An 11,387-nucleotide genomic window follows, 5' to 3' on the forward strand; every position below is an offset into this window, starting at 1 on the left:
AACAATATGTAATCCCTGAAAAAATCCCAGTGTTCTTAGGATATTTAGAAGATCCAGGTACTGTACATAAAATGTGATTTGTGTGGCACATTATTTACATTCCATTAGCCAGTGCATAAAAATTTTGTTAAGAAGGATTGGTGTATTTGAGCCATGGTATGGTGTGGAAGGGTGGGTGTCAGGAGGATGGGGACAAGCTCTTTTCAGTGGTGCCCAGTGACAGGACAAGGGGCAATGGGCACAAACTGAGGCACAGGAAGTTCCGTCTGAACATGAGGAAGAACTTCTTCCCTCTGAGGGTGACGGAGCACTGGAACAGGCTGCCCAGGGAGGTTGTGGAGTCTCCTTCTCTGGAGATATTCAAGACCCGCCTGGACGGGGTCCTGTGCGGCCTGCTGTAGGTGACCCTGCTTTGGCAGGGGGGTTGGACTAGATGACGCACAGAGGTCCCTTCCAACCCCTACTATTCTGTGATTCTGTGATTCTGAGATAGCATTATCTCCTGGTAGCTTCTTTATGTTGCTCCTGTTGCTGTCTGTGGAGGTTCAGTTTGAGATTTATTAACATTTAATATTGCTAGCATAAATAATCTGAAATCCTAAGACTAGGAAGAATGTTTATACCAAGGATATGGTGATTGGGGCAGGGGAAGAAAGCAGGTGTGATACTATGGGAGGGAGTCAACTGACTTTTGATGCTGGATAGAGGTAGTATCAAGCTGCGTGTTGCTGGTGTTAAACCAGTGCTGTAAGGTCTGCTTTTCTGTATTACTATTTGCTATAAGGTCTGGCTTTCTATTTTTCTATCTGCTGAACTCTTGTATTAAGCACATGCTAAGTTACAGATGTCTGTTAAGTCTCATCTTTTTTTTTTTCTTGTTTGTGTTTAAACTGAACAAGCCTTTGTTTTAAGGGGTGTTGATTTTATTTTTTTGTTTTCATGTACCAGTAAAATTAACTAATGGATATTTCAGCTTGCTACTGAAGTCTACAAGACTGATGTTGCTTATAAATACATGAAACAGTTGCTCAGATTTTTTTAAAAGCTCTTCTAAAAGGTGTTTATATGTGACTAAAACAACAGAATAAAAACTTCCTTCATCTACAGATAGTTCCAATGAAGTACACATCTACTGTTAAGAGTGTAAACTTTAGATGTTCTTTTGCTAGTACACCGCTATAAGTGATGCAAAGGGAAAAACAAAACTGGCTAGTCAGATTTCAGTGTTGAAGGGTGGAGAAATGCTAGCAGTTAGCTTAGAGGAAAAAGGTATGTTAGCTTCTTTATTGCTAACACCTTAGTTCTCAGTTCAGGTAAGAATATTTTAATAGATAAAGAAGTCTTCTAAGATAATAGTTTACAAACCCAAGAAACTCAGGTATAACATGACTTTAAATAAAGCAAAGCGCTTAAATATGCTTACGCTGGTACACCACGTGCAACTGAATTATGTGAGGCTACTTAGATGTGTGATGTTGCTCTCATGTTTAAATGCCTTGCTAGATTGTGACCTAGGGGATGAAATGTGCTTTCATGTTTGGGTCTCAGGTGTAACTTGAAAGATTTTCTGTAGCTGTGCATACAGTTCATTTTAACTGATAACTGTAGTTTTGATCTGGAATTTGAATGGTTGTCTGTATTGACCATATAGCATAGCTATTTGTGCAGAAAATTCTGTTGCATTTTTTACTTACAAAATGCCCTAAAGTGCAATAACCACAAGAACTGTGTAAATTGTGTCTGCTAAGTTAAGTAAAACCCAGCCTTTGGAAAAGGGGTGCAGAATGCAGAAAAATGTGGGCAGGTAAGTGGTTAGTATTAAATTGTAGGAATATTTAATGAAGGAAGAATCAGTTTCTATCAGTAAATAATTTTCTGGTTCCCCCAATCATTTATAGTAAGTATTTGGACAGATCTTTCTTAAATATCTGTTACTGCCTCTCTCTTTAAAGAACTACTCTGAGGCTGCAGAATGAGGCCTCTAAGCTTAGGAAGTGCTAGCGTTAATTAGCACTGCTTATATTTTGAAGAACTGGTGAATTTGACAGTGTCCTCATTTGGTGACCGGAATATTTGGAGCTGCAGCGAACTGAAGTTGGGCTCAGGAGAGCACCTTACTGCCTTGTTCATCTTAGGCAAATACGTCAGCTCTGCACTGATCGTGATAGAAGTGAACTTGGTAATCTGCATGACCCTCATAGGAAAGCCTTCTGTCCTGAAAGTTATTGTCTGCATAACAGGCTGAAACAACAGGGGTTTTCCCTTGGTTTCTTTTTTTATATTCTTGTGTATTCTTGGGGGAAGAATCGACTTTATTGCAGCAGTCATCCTCTGTTCTTGTTCTTTTAATGAGATAGGAATGCTGGGGATGTGAGGGCAAAACAGCTTTGTAAATAAAAGCTCTGTCTGTGGACAAATGAACAAACTCCAGCTTTTCCTAAGCTTTGAGGATTTGACTTTTATGTCTTAATGCGCTCCTGGCATAGTTTTGATGTCATTTACTTGCAAGCAAAGGCAGGGTACAGCTGTATGCTTCAGAACATTTCCTGTTTTATTCCCATTTTATTCCTATGTGTAGTCATCAGGTTTTAAGTCTCCTGTATGCTGCGTTTCCTGTGTCCTCACCAGAACAGTGGTAATGTTGCTGAGATCAGAACCCCACAGATATTTTCATGTAAAATGAAGGGTCTGGAAAATTGCTTATGTATCTCACTTTGAATAATTTCATAATATTGATTACTTGGCTAAACAGGATATTTTGGGGCCTTCATGCAAACATAATCTTCTAATCATTGGGCGCATGCATACTGGTTGCATTTTCTCTAAATAGTTTATTTTTATTTTACTCCCAAGCACTGTCTGTATAAACTTTATTTTCACTTGGATTTTATTCTTCCATATTGATAAATAAATTACTGATTAGACAAATCAGAAATAGGTGGCTGATGTTTATTGTTGGAGTTCGGAAGATCTGAAGATTTGAAAACCTTAAAGAAGTATTTTTAAAGAAAAGAGCAGTGACCTTGGTGAGCAACTGGAGACACAAAGACTAAAATTACAGAGGAGATAGTGTGATGATTCCATAAGTTCAATTTTCTTTTAAGGTGTATTAGCTTAGCTTTTAAAATGTTTATGATGAGGTTATCAGGTAAACAGTATAACAGAAGGATGGCTGAATTTTATAAGAATTCATACATGTTACCACAGGCAGCAAGACAGAATAATATTAAATGTAAAAAAGTGGCAGTTTCCTGAATTTTATCAGCAAAAATGAAAGAGAGAGTGTGTGTATGAGTGTAATTTTGTTTGCTATATTTCAGGAATGGTTCAGTTAATGCACTTGGTGTTCTGTTGTTTTTAAAATTATTGTTATTCAAGCCTTCGTTTTTGGAGTCTCAGTGAATAATCCCATTGGGACGTTTTTCCATGTAGCATCTTCCTCCTACTTTGTTTTAACAGTTGAGCTAAAACACTGACAAAGACAAGTTGGCAGGAGCTTGACTGCGCTCCAGTGGCTTTTGAACATCCTGAACAGTCCTGGTCATTCTAATAAGTCATTCTGGTCTAGAGGCTTTTTACCCAAGAACTTCGCTTTCCTCATTTGGGGCTAGGACTTAAGTTCTGTAGGATTTTTCTGAATAGGTTTAGTTGAACTTGGTAAAAAAGCAAATGCTTTTTGTTTGGTTGTTGTTTTTTTTCTTTGCGGTACAGAAATAGCAGTGAAATTGTGTGGTTCTTCCACCAAAGAAAACATTCCTCTATGAATCTTGAACCTTTTTTTTTTAATGGTGGATATTGTTTGGTTGATAATACTAGCAGTGAACAAAGATGCTGAGGCTTGAAGCTGCAAATGAGAGATGAAAAAAATGGAGTTTAAAGAGCACAAAGTTTTTAGCTATTACTTGAAGCATTTGATATGTTCAGATCTGTTCAGTTCTTTGACTTTCAGTGGCTTGTACTCAAGAATTGTTGATAAGTGTTATGGTGGTAGACGACAGTGGCAGAGCATTCTTGTCATTACAAATACTGGGAAAAAATGCAATTCAACTTTTATGACTTAATGTAACACCATTCTTCTGTGTTGTCTTTTTCCGTTTCATTTTCACCCAGGTTTTCTTTTTGGTGAAACTACTGCTGTGTGTAATTCAGTTGGAATAGCTGCATAGCACTGCATACTCTTTCTGACAGGAGCAGTTTGGTTGGAATTCTTATTTTGGCTTGTTTGCCTTGCTCTTTCAAAAAGTTTGAATCTTACTGCATTTCATTGATACATGAAATGAAGCAAGGCCTTTCTTTCTCCCAACTTCTGGCTACATAGATGGCAGATTCCTTGGATCGTCCAGTTCCTTTTCACAGGGCTTGCTTCAGTGGGGCTTTGAATTTTGGCTGGAGTCTTCAGGAGTTTGAGTGCTGTAAACACAGCAGTTGTCTAATCTCTGTGTCTAAAATGGGTATCGTCTTTATCTTCCAACACTTTTAAGTATAAATCTTTGGAAAATGAAGTATAACCAGAAAGGTGCTGAACTAAACACCAGCATGGGCATGTTTTCTGCTCATTAATGCTTTCAGTCAAGGACCTTGACTTTTTCATTCTCATACTGTTCAGACAGCAGCATATGAATTTATGCAGAGCTGCCTCATTCATTTTCATAGTACTTCTTAATGCCATTTTGGTTGTCTACACGGTTTTTCATAGTCATTGGACTGCTTATACTTTGATACTGCTGTCTAGTGGGGTGTTTTTCTGATGCTTTCCTACCTCCAATTTGTAGTATAAATATTTAGAAAGAAGCAAGAATTCTGTCGGAGCCAAGAAATATTACGTTAATAGTGTTCTGAGGGTGCCAGTCATGTTGGGATCCTGGTGACTGACTGGTACTTGTGGATGCAAGTTGTATCTCCTCTCAAAATCAATGTACTGATTTCTCTGTTCCCAGCAGTGGTCCTAGTGATTCTGGTAAGAAGTTATTTTCTTCAGGAACTGCCCATAGAGCAAAATGAAAATAACTCCATAAAGAAATCTTGAAACTACATCATAGTCTATCAAATTTCTCCAGAAACAATTTGTTAGAGAGATCTTTTTCAATGTTCTGAGCTTGCTTTTTCAAAAATCAGATTACATACATCTCCGTTGGAGAGAGTTTGAACCTCAGCCAGCGTACATTCATATCCAGAATAGCAGCACCTAGTGTAACCTTGAAACAGGTTTAGTTGTCTGCAGGAAAGGTGGGTATGAGCAGAAAAAGGTGTTTTAAGAAAAAGCTGAAACATGTTGTTGGAGGGAGGGTGTTAACTTAGAAATGGTTACCTTCTGTTTCCAGAAGACTTCTGGAGGCTTTAGCAATCCTCTCCTAAAGCCTAGCTACCCCACCATACAGACACACAAAAAATAAATTGACATAGGAAAAGAAGTGGGATAAAATATTTTGCCACTTAGTATGGGGAGGCAGTCAGAAAGGCCGTCAGCTGCTACCAAGGATAAAGGATTTTAAGCAGAAGAGAAGTTACATTTAAAAAACAAACCAACAAACCCTCACAAAACAACCTAGCTCAGTGAAATCGTAGTGTCTGTGGTCCAGCTAGGAAGAGGTCAGAGCTCAGAGGTGCAGTGATTTAGTGTTTTCTGCTGTGGTATGAAGTGGTAATCACTGTTACGTATTAATTATAGGGAGAGGAGAAGGGTAAGTGGGTGAAGGTTGAAACAATTCATACTTTCCCTTGTACACACAGAGTCATTAACTTGCTTGTCTTTGGGGTTTTTGTGCCCTGTCTCTCACTTGTGTCCATGTATAGATATTCTTGCCTGTCTGAAGGCCGGTTTCTGAGAGCTTTGATATTTCTCTTGGCTTTCTTGAAAGTAATGTTTCCAGCTGTCTGCCATTTACTCTTACCTTTGTCTACCACAGGCCACAGCTCCTGCATCTATCCTAAACCAAAAATGGTTAATGTTGTTACAAACTTTCTTGCGCCTATGGGTAGTTGCTTCTTATGTTCTATTTGCAGTTGCCTTACTGAAATACAACGCAGGCTACAGTTGCATGTCCAAGAAGCAAGTATCCTGGTAGGGAAATTGTGTGTTAGTCCATGTTTATTAAAATAGCCCTATTTCTGTATTTTACTTCTTTTACTACTTTTTCATAGGCAGTTCACGTCTCCTAGTTGGCCGTGTATTCCTGTGTCTGAAAGTACACATTCAGAAACATCAGCTGTAATTTTCAGTACTTTATTGATGTTGTTGAACCGTGAGTGCCAGAACTCAATCATATAGCCTCCAATAGTTTTAAAATAGTTTCATTGGCAAGAAGCTTTTTCATTACTTCATTTAGCCCATGACTGTGATGTAATTATGTCTCCTCATCTGCATGTTCCTTTTTATTTTAGTCATTCTTCCGATTCCTGGGATGATCTCTGACTTGTTGGTGGTTAACATTAATTGATTTGGGGCATCCAGTGTGTACTGACAGTTTTTCATTCAACAGGTGCTATCTTCTGGAAATGTTTCCACATTTTCACAATTACATGCTGACTGGTTACTGCATCCAGTCTGCTTAAGGCAGGGGAAAAGTAGCACGGGTCAGATTGAAGAGATGAAATGCCTTTTTTTCTATTCAGTAGCAGTCTGTATAATTTGGTGACTTGCTTTTTGTCCTGTAGTTCAAGTAAAGTTTGTAATCTTTCTTTATGGTGCTCATTACAACGCACAGGGCATAATGTCACTTGGAGGATTGTTCCAGGAAGCTGGAGTATGGGGACATTTCTCAGCTTAGTTTGAACAAGCGCCTGTGACTTCAGTGTGGTTCATATAAGCATTTTATCCTAGTGGAAGGAATACAACTCGAACATGGTCTAAAAAGGTTTATTAAATACACATTCTTAAAGTACAAGTTTCAGATGGGGGTAGTTGATTTTTCTCTGACAAGATGATCAAATCCTTGTCTGAATTCCTTGGAAAAATAAGTTGTCTTTTTACAGGGGTGTGTGGAGTTACATTAACTGTCCTTTGTGAACAATTTAAGACTTCATTTGAACCTTCAAGCAAATGAAGAAGTGAATATCAAAATGCTAAAATTTATTTTTGTTTGTATCGGAAGGCTGGTTTGTATGAGGTTGTGCTGTCTGGATAGCACAATTTGAGGGACAAATGAAGGGGCAAAGAAATTTCATGCATTCCAGTGATGTATCTGTGGTTGTCCATGGTTGTTGATGGTCCAGTATACTAATTACCCTCCTTTTCTTTACCACTCTGTTCTCCATTTGAGCCTATTTTCAAGGACTTCAGCTACTGACTCTTTGGCATGGTCCATTCATTATTTCAGTTTTGTCTCTAGTGCTGCAGTCTTTTGAATTTTGGCACTCTTGTGTTTTATCCAAGATCTTGTTATTTGTGTTGATTTTTTTCTAGGCCCTATACAGTCTCTTTGCTTTTCTGTCTGCAAAGTGCAACTGGAGTTTTTCATGCACTTGCTATAGAGGCTGTCCTTCAGTTTGACGTCCACAAATCAGCATTTCAGAAGTCATGGTTTAGATGCACTTGTAGATGCATAGATGTGCCCCCTGCATATTTGTTTTTACGCATAGGGGTCCATTTTCACTTTTAATTGTGTTCAGAAGCCTCTCTGTTCTTCAGAGCATAAGGCTATTCTCTTTTAGGAAAAACTAGTGGAAGCCACTGAAATGGAGATGGCGAGCCAGGAATCATCTTAGGTTAAAATTGAAGTTTGCGTCACTAATAGCAGTTTCAGTGCCAGATGATGTTTTAGAGTTACCATTTCTGAAGAAAATGTTGCACCTCTGATCTTTTTACAGGGCACCACTGCTATAGTACTCTTCAGCATTGTCCTTCTCCAAGAAAAAGAGAACAGTGGGTGGTGTGCATTTGCCACTAAACTTCATTATTAAAGTGCGTTTTCTGTTACGTTGGCTTTAATAAGAATAGGAAGAATGTCTGTCTCATTTAGTACGCGTGTGTGTCATTCGAGCATCCTGAAAGTTGAGGCTTCCAGAGTAGAGGACGGGTTCTGTCTCCCGCTATGAGACTGCAGTTTTCCAACGTGATTGCAGGAATGTGTGGCTGGGTTAAGAAGGGCAAGGATAGTAAAATTATTTGGAGAATAAGGGTCATAAGATGAGGACTCCTGTTTAGGAAGATGGCTAAGGCAATGTAAGAGAGGGCTAAGTTAAACCATGTTACGAATCTGTTCCTTTAGTGCACATTGTGCATGCAGACTGTTCTGTGACTGACTTCTCTCTTTAGTGTTATTACATAACAAAGTCGTGCTGTGACTTGGGCACTTGCCCTGCTATAGGTTAATCTGATCTGCGTACAGAGTTACATGCTTAACTAAAGGTGTCATTCCAACTTATTCGGTATAGTGCACATACCACCTTATGAAAGAATGAAGAACGTACTAGTGATTTAGGTAGACATTAGAGTGAAAGATGTTTCTGTGGATACGGACTCAAAAAGAGGTCTAAAAGATATTTGTAGTAGGAAGGAGGCATGGCCTGCTTATGTCAGCCTTTTTGTGTGTGCATGTGTGTGTCTCCCTTCTTTTAAAACTAAGTTTTGGGGACTTTTTTAATAACTAATAAAAATCTTTAAATCAGGTTTTAGCCACACATAAGGGGGGGGGGGGGAAGTAGCAGGTAGCCTCCAATTTGTAAGAAAGAATTTATAGATTGGTCATATTAAACTCATTTTTTTTCTGAACAAGAATTGAATTTCTGGAAGAACTAAAGGCTTGACACGTTCATCCTATCCAGAAGTAAACTATGCCTTCCATTCAGATGTAGTGAGGATTTTGAAAACCTGGCCTACTCTCCTGCAGGTTTAGACTGACATTCTGATGGAAATACGATTAGCTAGTGTGTTGCAAGGAAGGCAACTGCAGGCTGTTACTGCAGTTTTCAGAAGGTGACTACTTTATGCTACGGGCTGTGAATAATTTCCTAAGTAGAAGTTATGTGACCACATTGTGATTATCCTTCTGTCTGGTTGTATTCGCATGTGTGGTGGGCAGCTCGCACCCTTGGCGTATCATGTGTCAACATCTCACCTACAAGGCTTAATTTAGAATAGCAACAGCTTTCAGCTCATCTTCTGGGAAGGGATAAGGCAACTTGATTTTAAATGGAGAGTGGATTCATTAATTTTTGAAGTGTGCTGGCAGTTCTGCATGAGTTGCTAGAACTGCATACGACCTGTCTGTATGTATTTTTAGTTGTGGTTTACGTGACTACTGAGAGGGACAAACAGCTTACAAAGCACAACTCTGAATATTGTGTACCTAGTAATGTGAGAGATTAGAAGGAAAACTGCCTTTTTTAGTCCAAATTTGACAACGCTTGTGATCAGTTTAACTGTATCTTGTTCCTAATGCTTTTCTGGTTTGTTTTGTTTTAAACACAGTAATAATGTAAAATACCTCACAAAAATGTGGTATTTGCCAGGGTGGTTTCTGCTTTGAGCTCTAAATTAAGGTGAAATATTTAATAATCTATTTTATGAACTCTTCGACAATAAGAAAGTGTTAAACATTAGTTTACACTTTGCTGCTATCATGGAAAGAACAAAAAGTCTATTATTCTGCAAAATTATTCCCCATTTGATTTATGGCAGCATTCTGTAATTATTTTGACCACTGACTTCCCTAGAGTTGCATGTGAAGATAAAAAAGTCTAAGTTGTATTTTTTTCCTAGCAACTGCGGTAATGTGAACCTCATGCATGTGCTTAGGATACAAGATCAGTGTGCACTATATTTTGTTGGCTAGTTACAGTTTGCGTGGGCATCGATATTTCATGTTCGCTTGAGAAGAGACAGAACTTAAGAGCAGGGGTTGGAGTGAGAGGAAGGAGAGGTGTACTGCTGCTGACATCTCCATACAGCTGAAGTATGTGCGGCTTTTGTTTTTGTTAACAAAGCATGTGAGCCAAAGAGTGTACATCCAGTCCCTGTGCCTTACTTTTGAATCACTGTTGTGGTGAGATCAAATATAAACATTTCTGGACTGTTTATTCTAACACATACAGATGTTTTAGAAAGGTTGATAGTGGCTCGAAGAGACAATATGAAAAGCTTTGTTGGATATGTAGTGTCACTTGTAGCTGGAGCTGTATTGCAATAAAAGCATTTTATAAAAAAGTGATGTTATCATTAGAAAACTGCTCAGATGTATTCCACATACAAGTTAAAACCTTCTAAAACCCCTAGTATACTAACTTTCCTGCTAGCACAGGTGCTTGGTTGGGGCCTCGGGTAAAATCTGTTTCAGAGACTTCTCACAGTTATTTTTTGTCCACTGTCTTCAAATAGAAAAGCTCATAGTCTTGTTCCATTACCTTGTATTGTATAACAGTGATTTGCACACTCTTTGATGCCTCCCAGGGCATAATTTGCAAGTATGTAAAATGTGTGACCTGTTTTGTATGATGTATTTTTTTTAATATGCACAAACTGATGTGGATTAGAAGGGTGGGTTGGATGGTTAGGGTGTGAAAGCCATGAAGATAAACCAGTCAGTTTACGCTGCCTGCAAATATAATTCTTTTTCTCTTAAGCATGAATATTTGCTTCATCACATCCAAGTGATGGGAGGTGGAGGAGGATAGAGTGTGCAGTATATTGGTCTGGCTTGAATAAGGAAGCATGAATTTACAATACTTGTGATTTTTATTTCCAAACAGATTTTGTTAGGCTTGTCAGGGGCAGTTGTCTTTCAGTGAAGCATGAATACAGTAAGGTTTTAAGTAAATCTGCAGCACAGACATCTGAGAAGCTTGCTGTGTTATTTAACTGAAAATCTAAGGACGAGCTTTCACAAGATGGCTGAGCCAAACTAATGGTGTGCTGCTGCCTGAAGGGACAGCTGCTCTGCTCCTAGTTATCCAGTGTTGCCTCTTCCTTTACGCAGACTCTGGCATCATTTTGATCATTCAGATCACTTTATCTGTTTGAAAAAGAAAACAAAACAAAAACCTACCAGCCAAACAAAACCACCCTGAACCTCCTCCCCCAAAAGAAAACCTAATCAGTTTGCTTCTGTTTCCCCATCACCATCGGAAAAGCAGAGTGTGAGCAGGACTTTGTGGGCAGCAGGTAGAGATCTAGGGAGTGCCACTGTCCTGGAAACGTTGAACCTTTTCATTGGCTCGGTAATTGCAGGTAACATAGCTATTCAGATGTGTGCCAGTTAACAAGTCCTCTTTCAAACTAATTTCATACATACTTGTACTAGTGACTTTTGTCAGAACCATGAATGATAGTGGAATATAAGTTCTTTAAGTAAAACAGAGGAAAATACTTACAAAAATTTGAAAAGTGCAGTTCAGCTAGTAGCAGTGTGCTCGTTTAAATTAGCTGAAAGCAATGCAAATTTGACTTGAGA

The sequence above is a fragment of the Opisthocomus hoazin genome, chromosome 7 (assembly GCF_030867145.1).
Source record: "Opisthocomus hoazin isolate bOpiHoa1 chromosome 7, bOpiHoa1.hap1, whole genome shotgun sequence".
NCBI lineage: Eukaryota > Metazoa > Chordata > Aves > Opisthocomiformes > Opisthocomidae > Opisthocomus > Opisthocomus hoazin.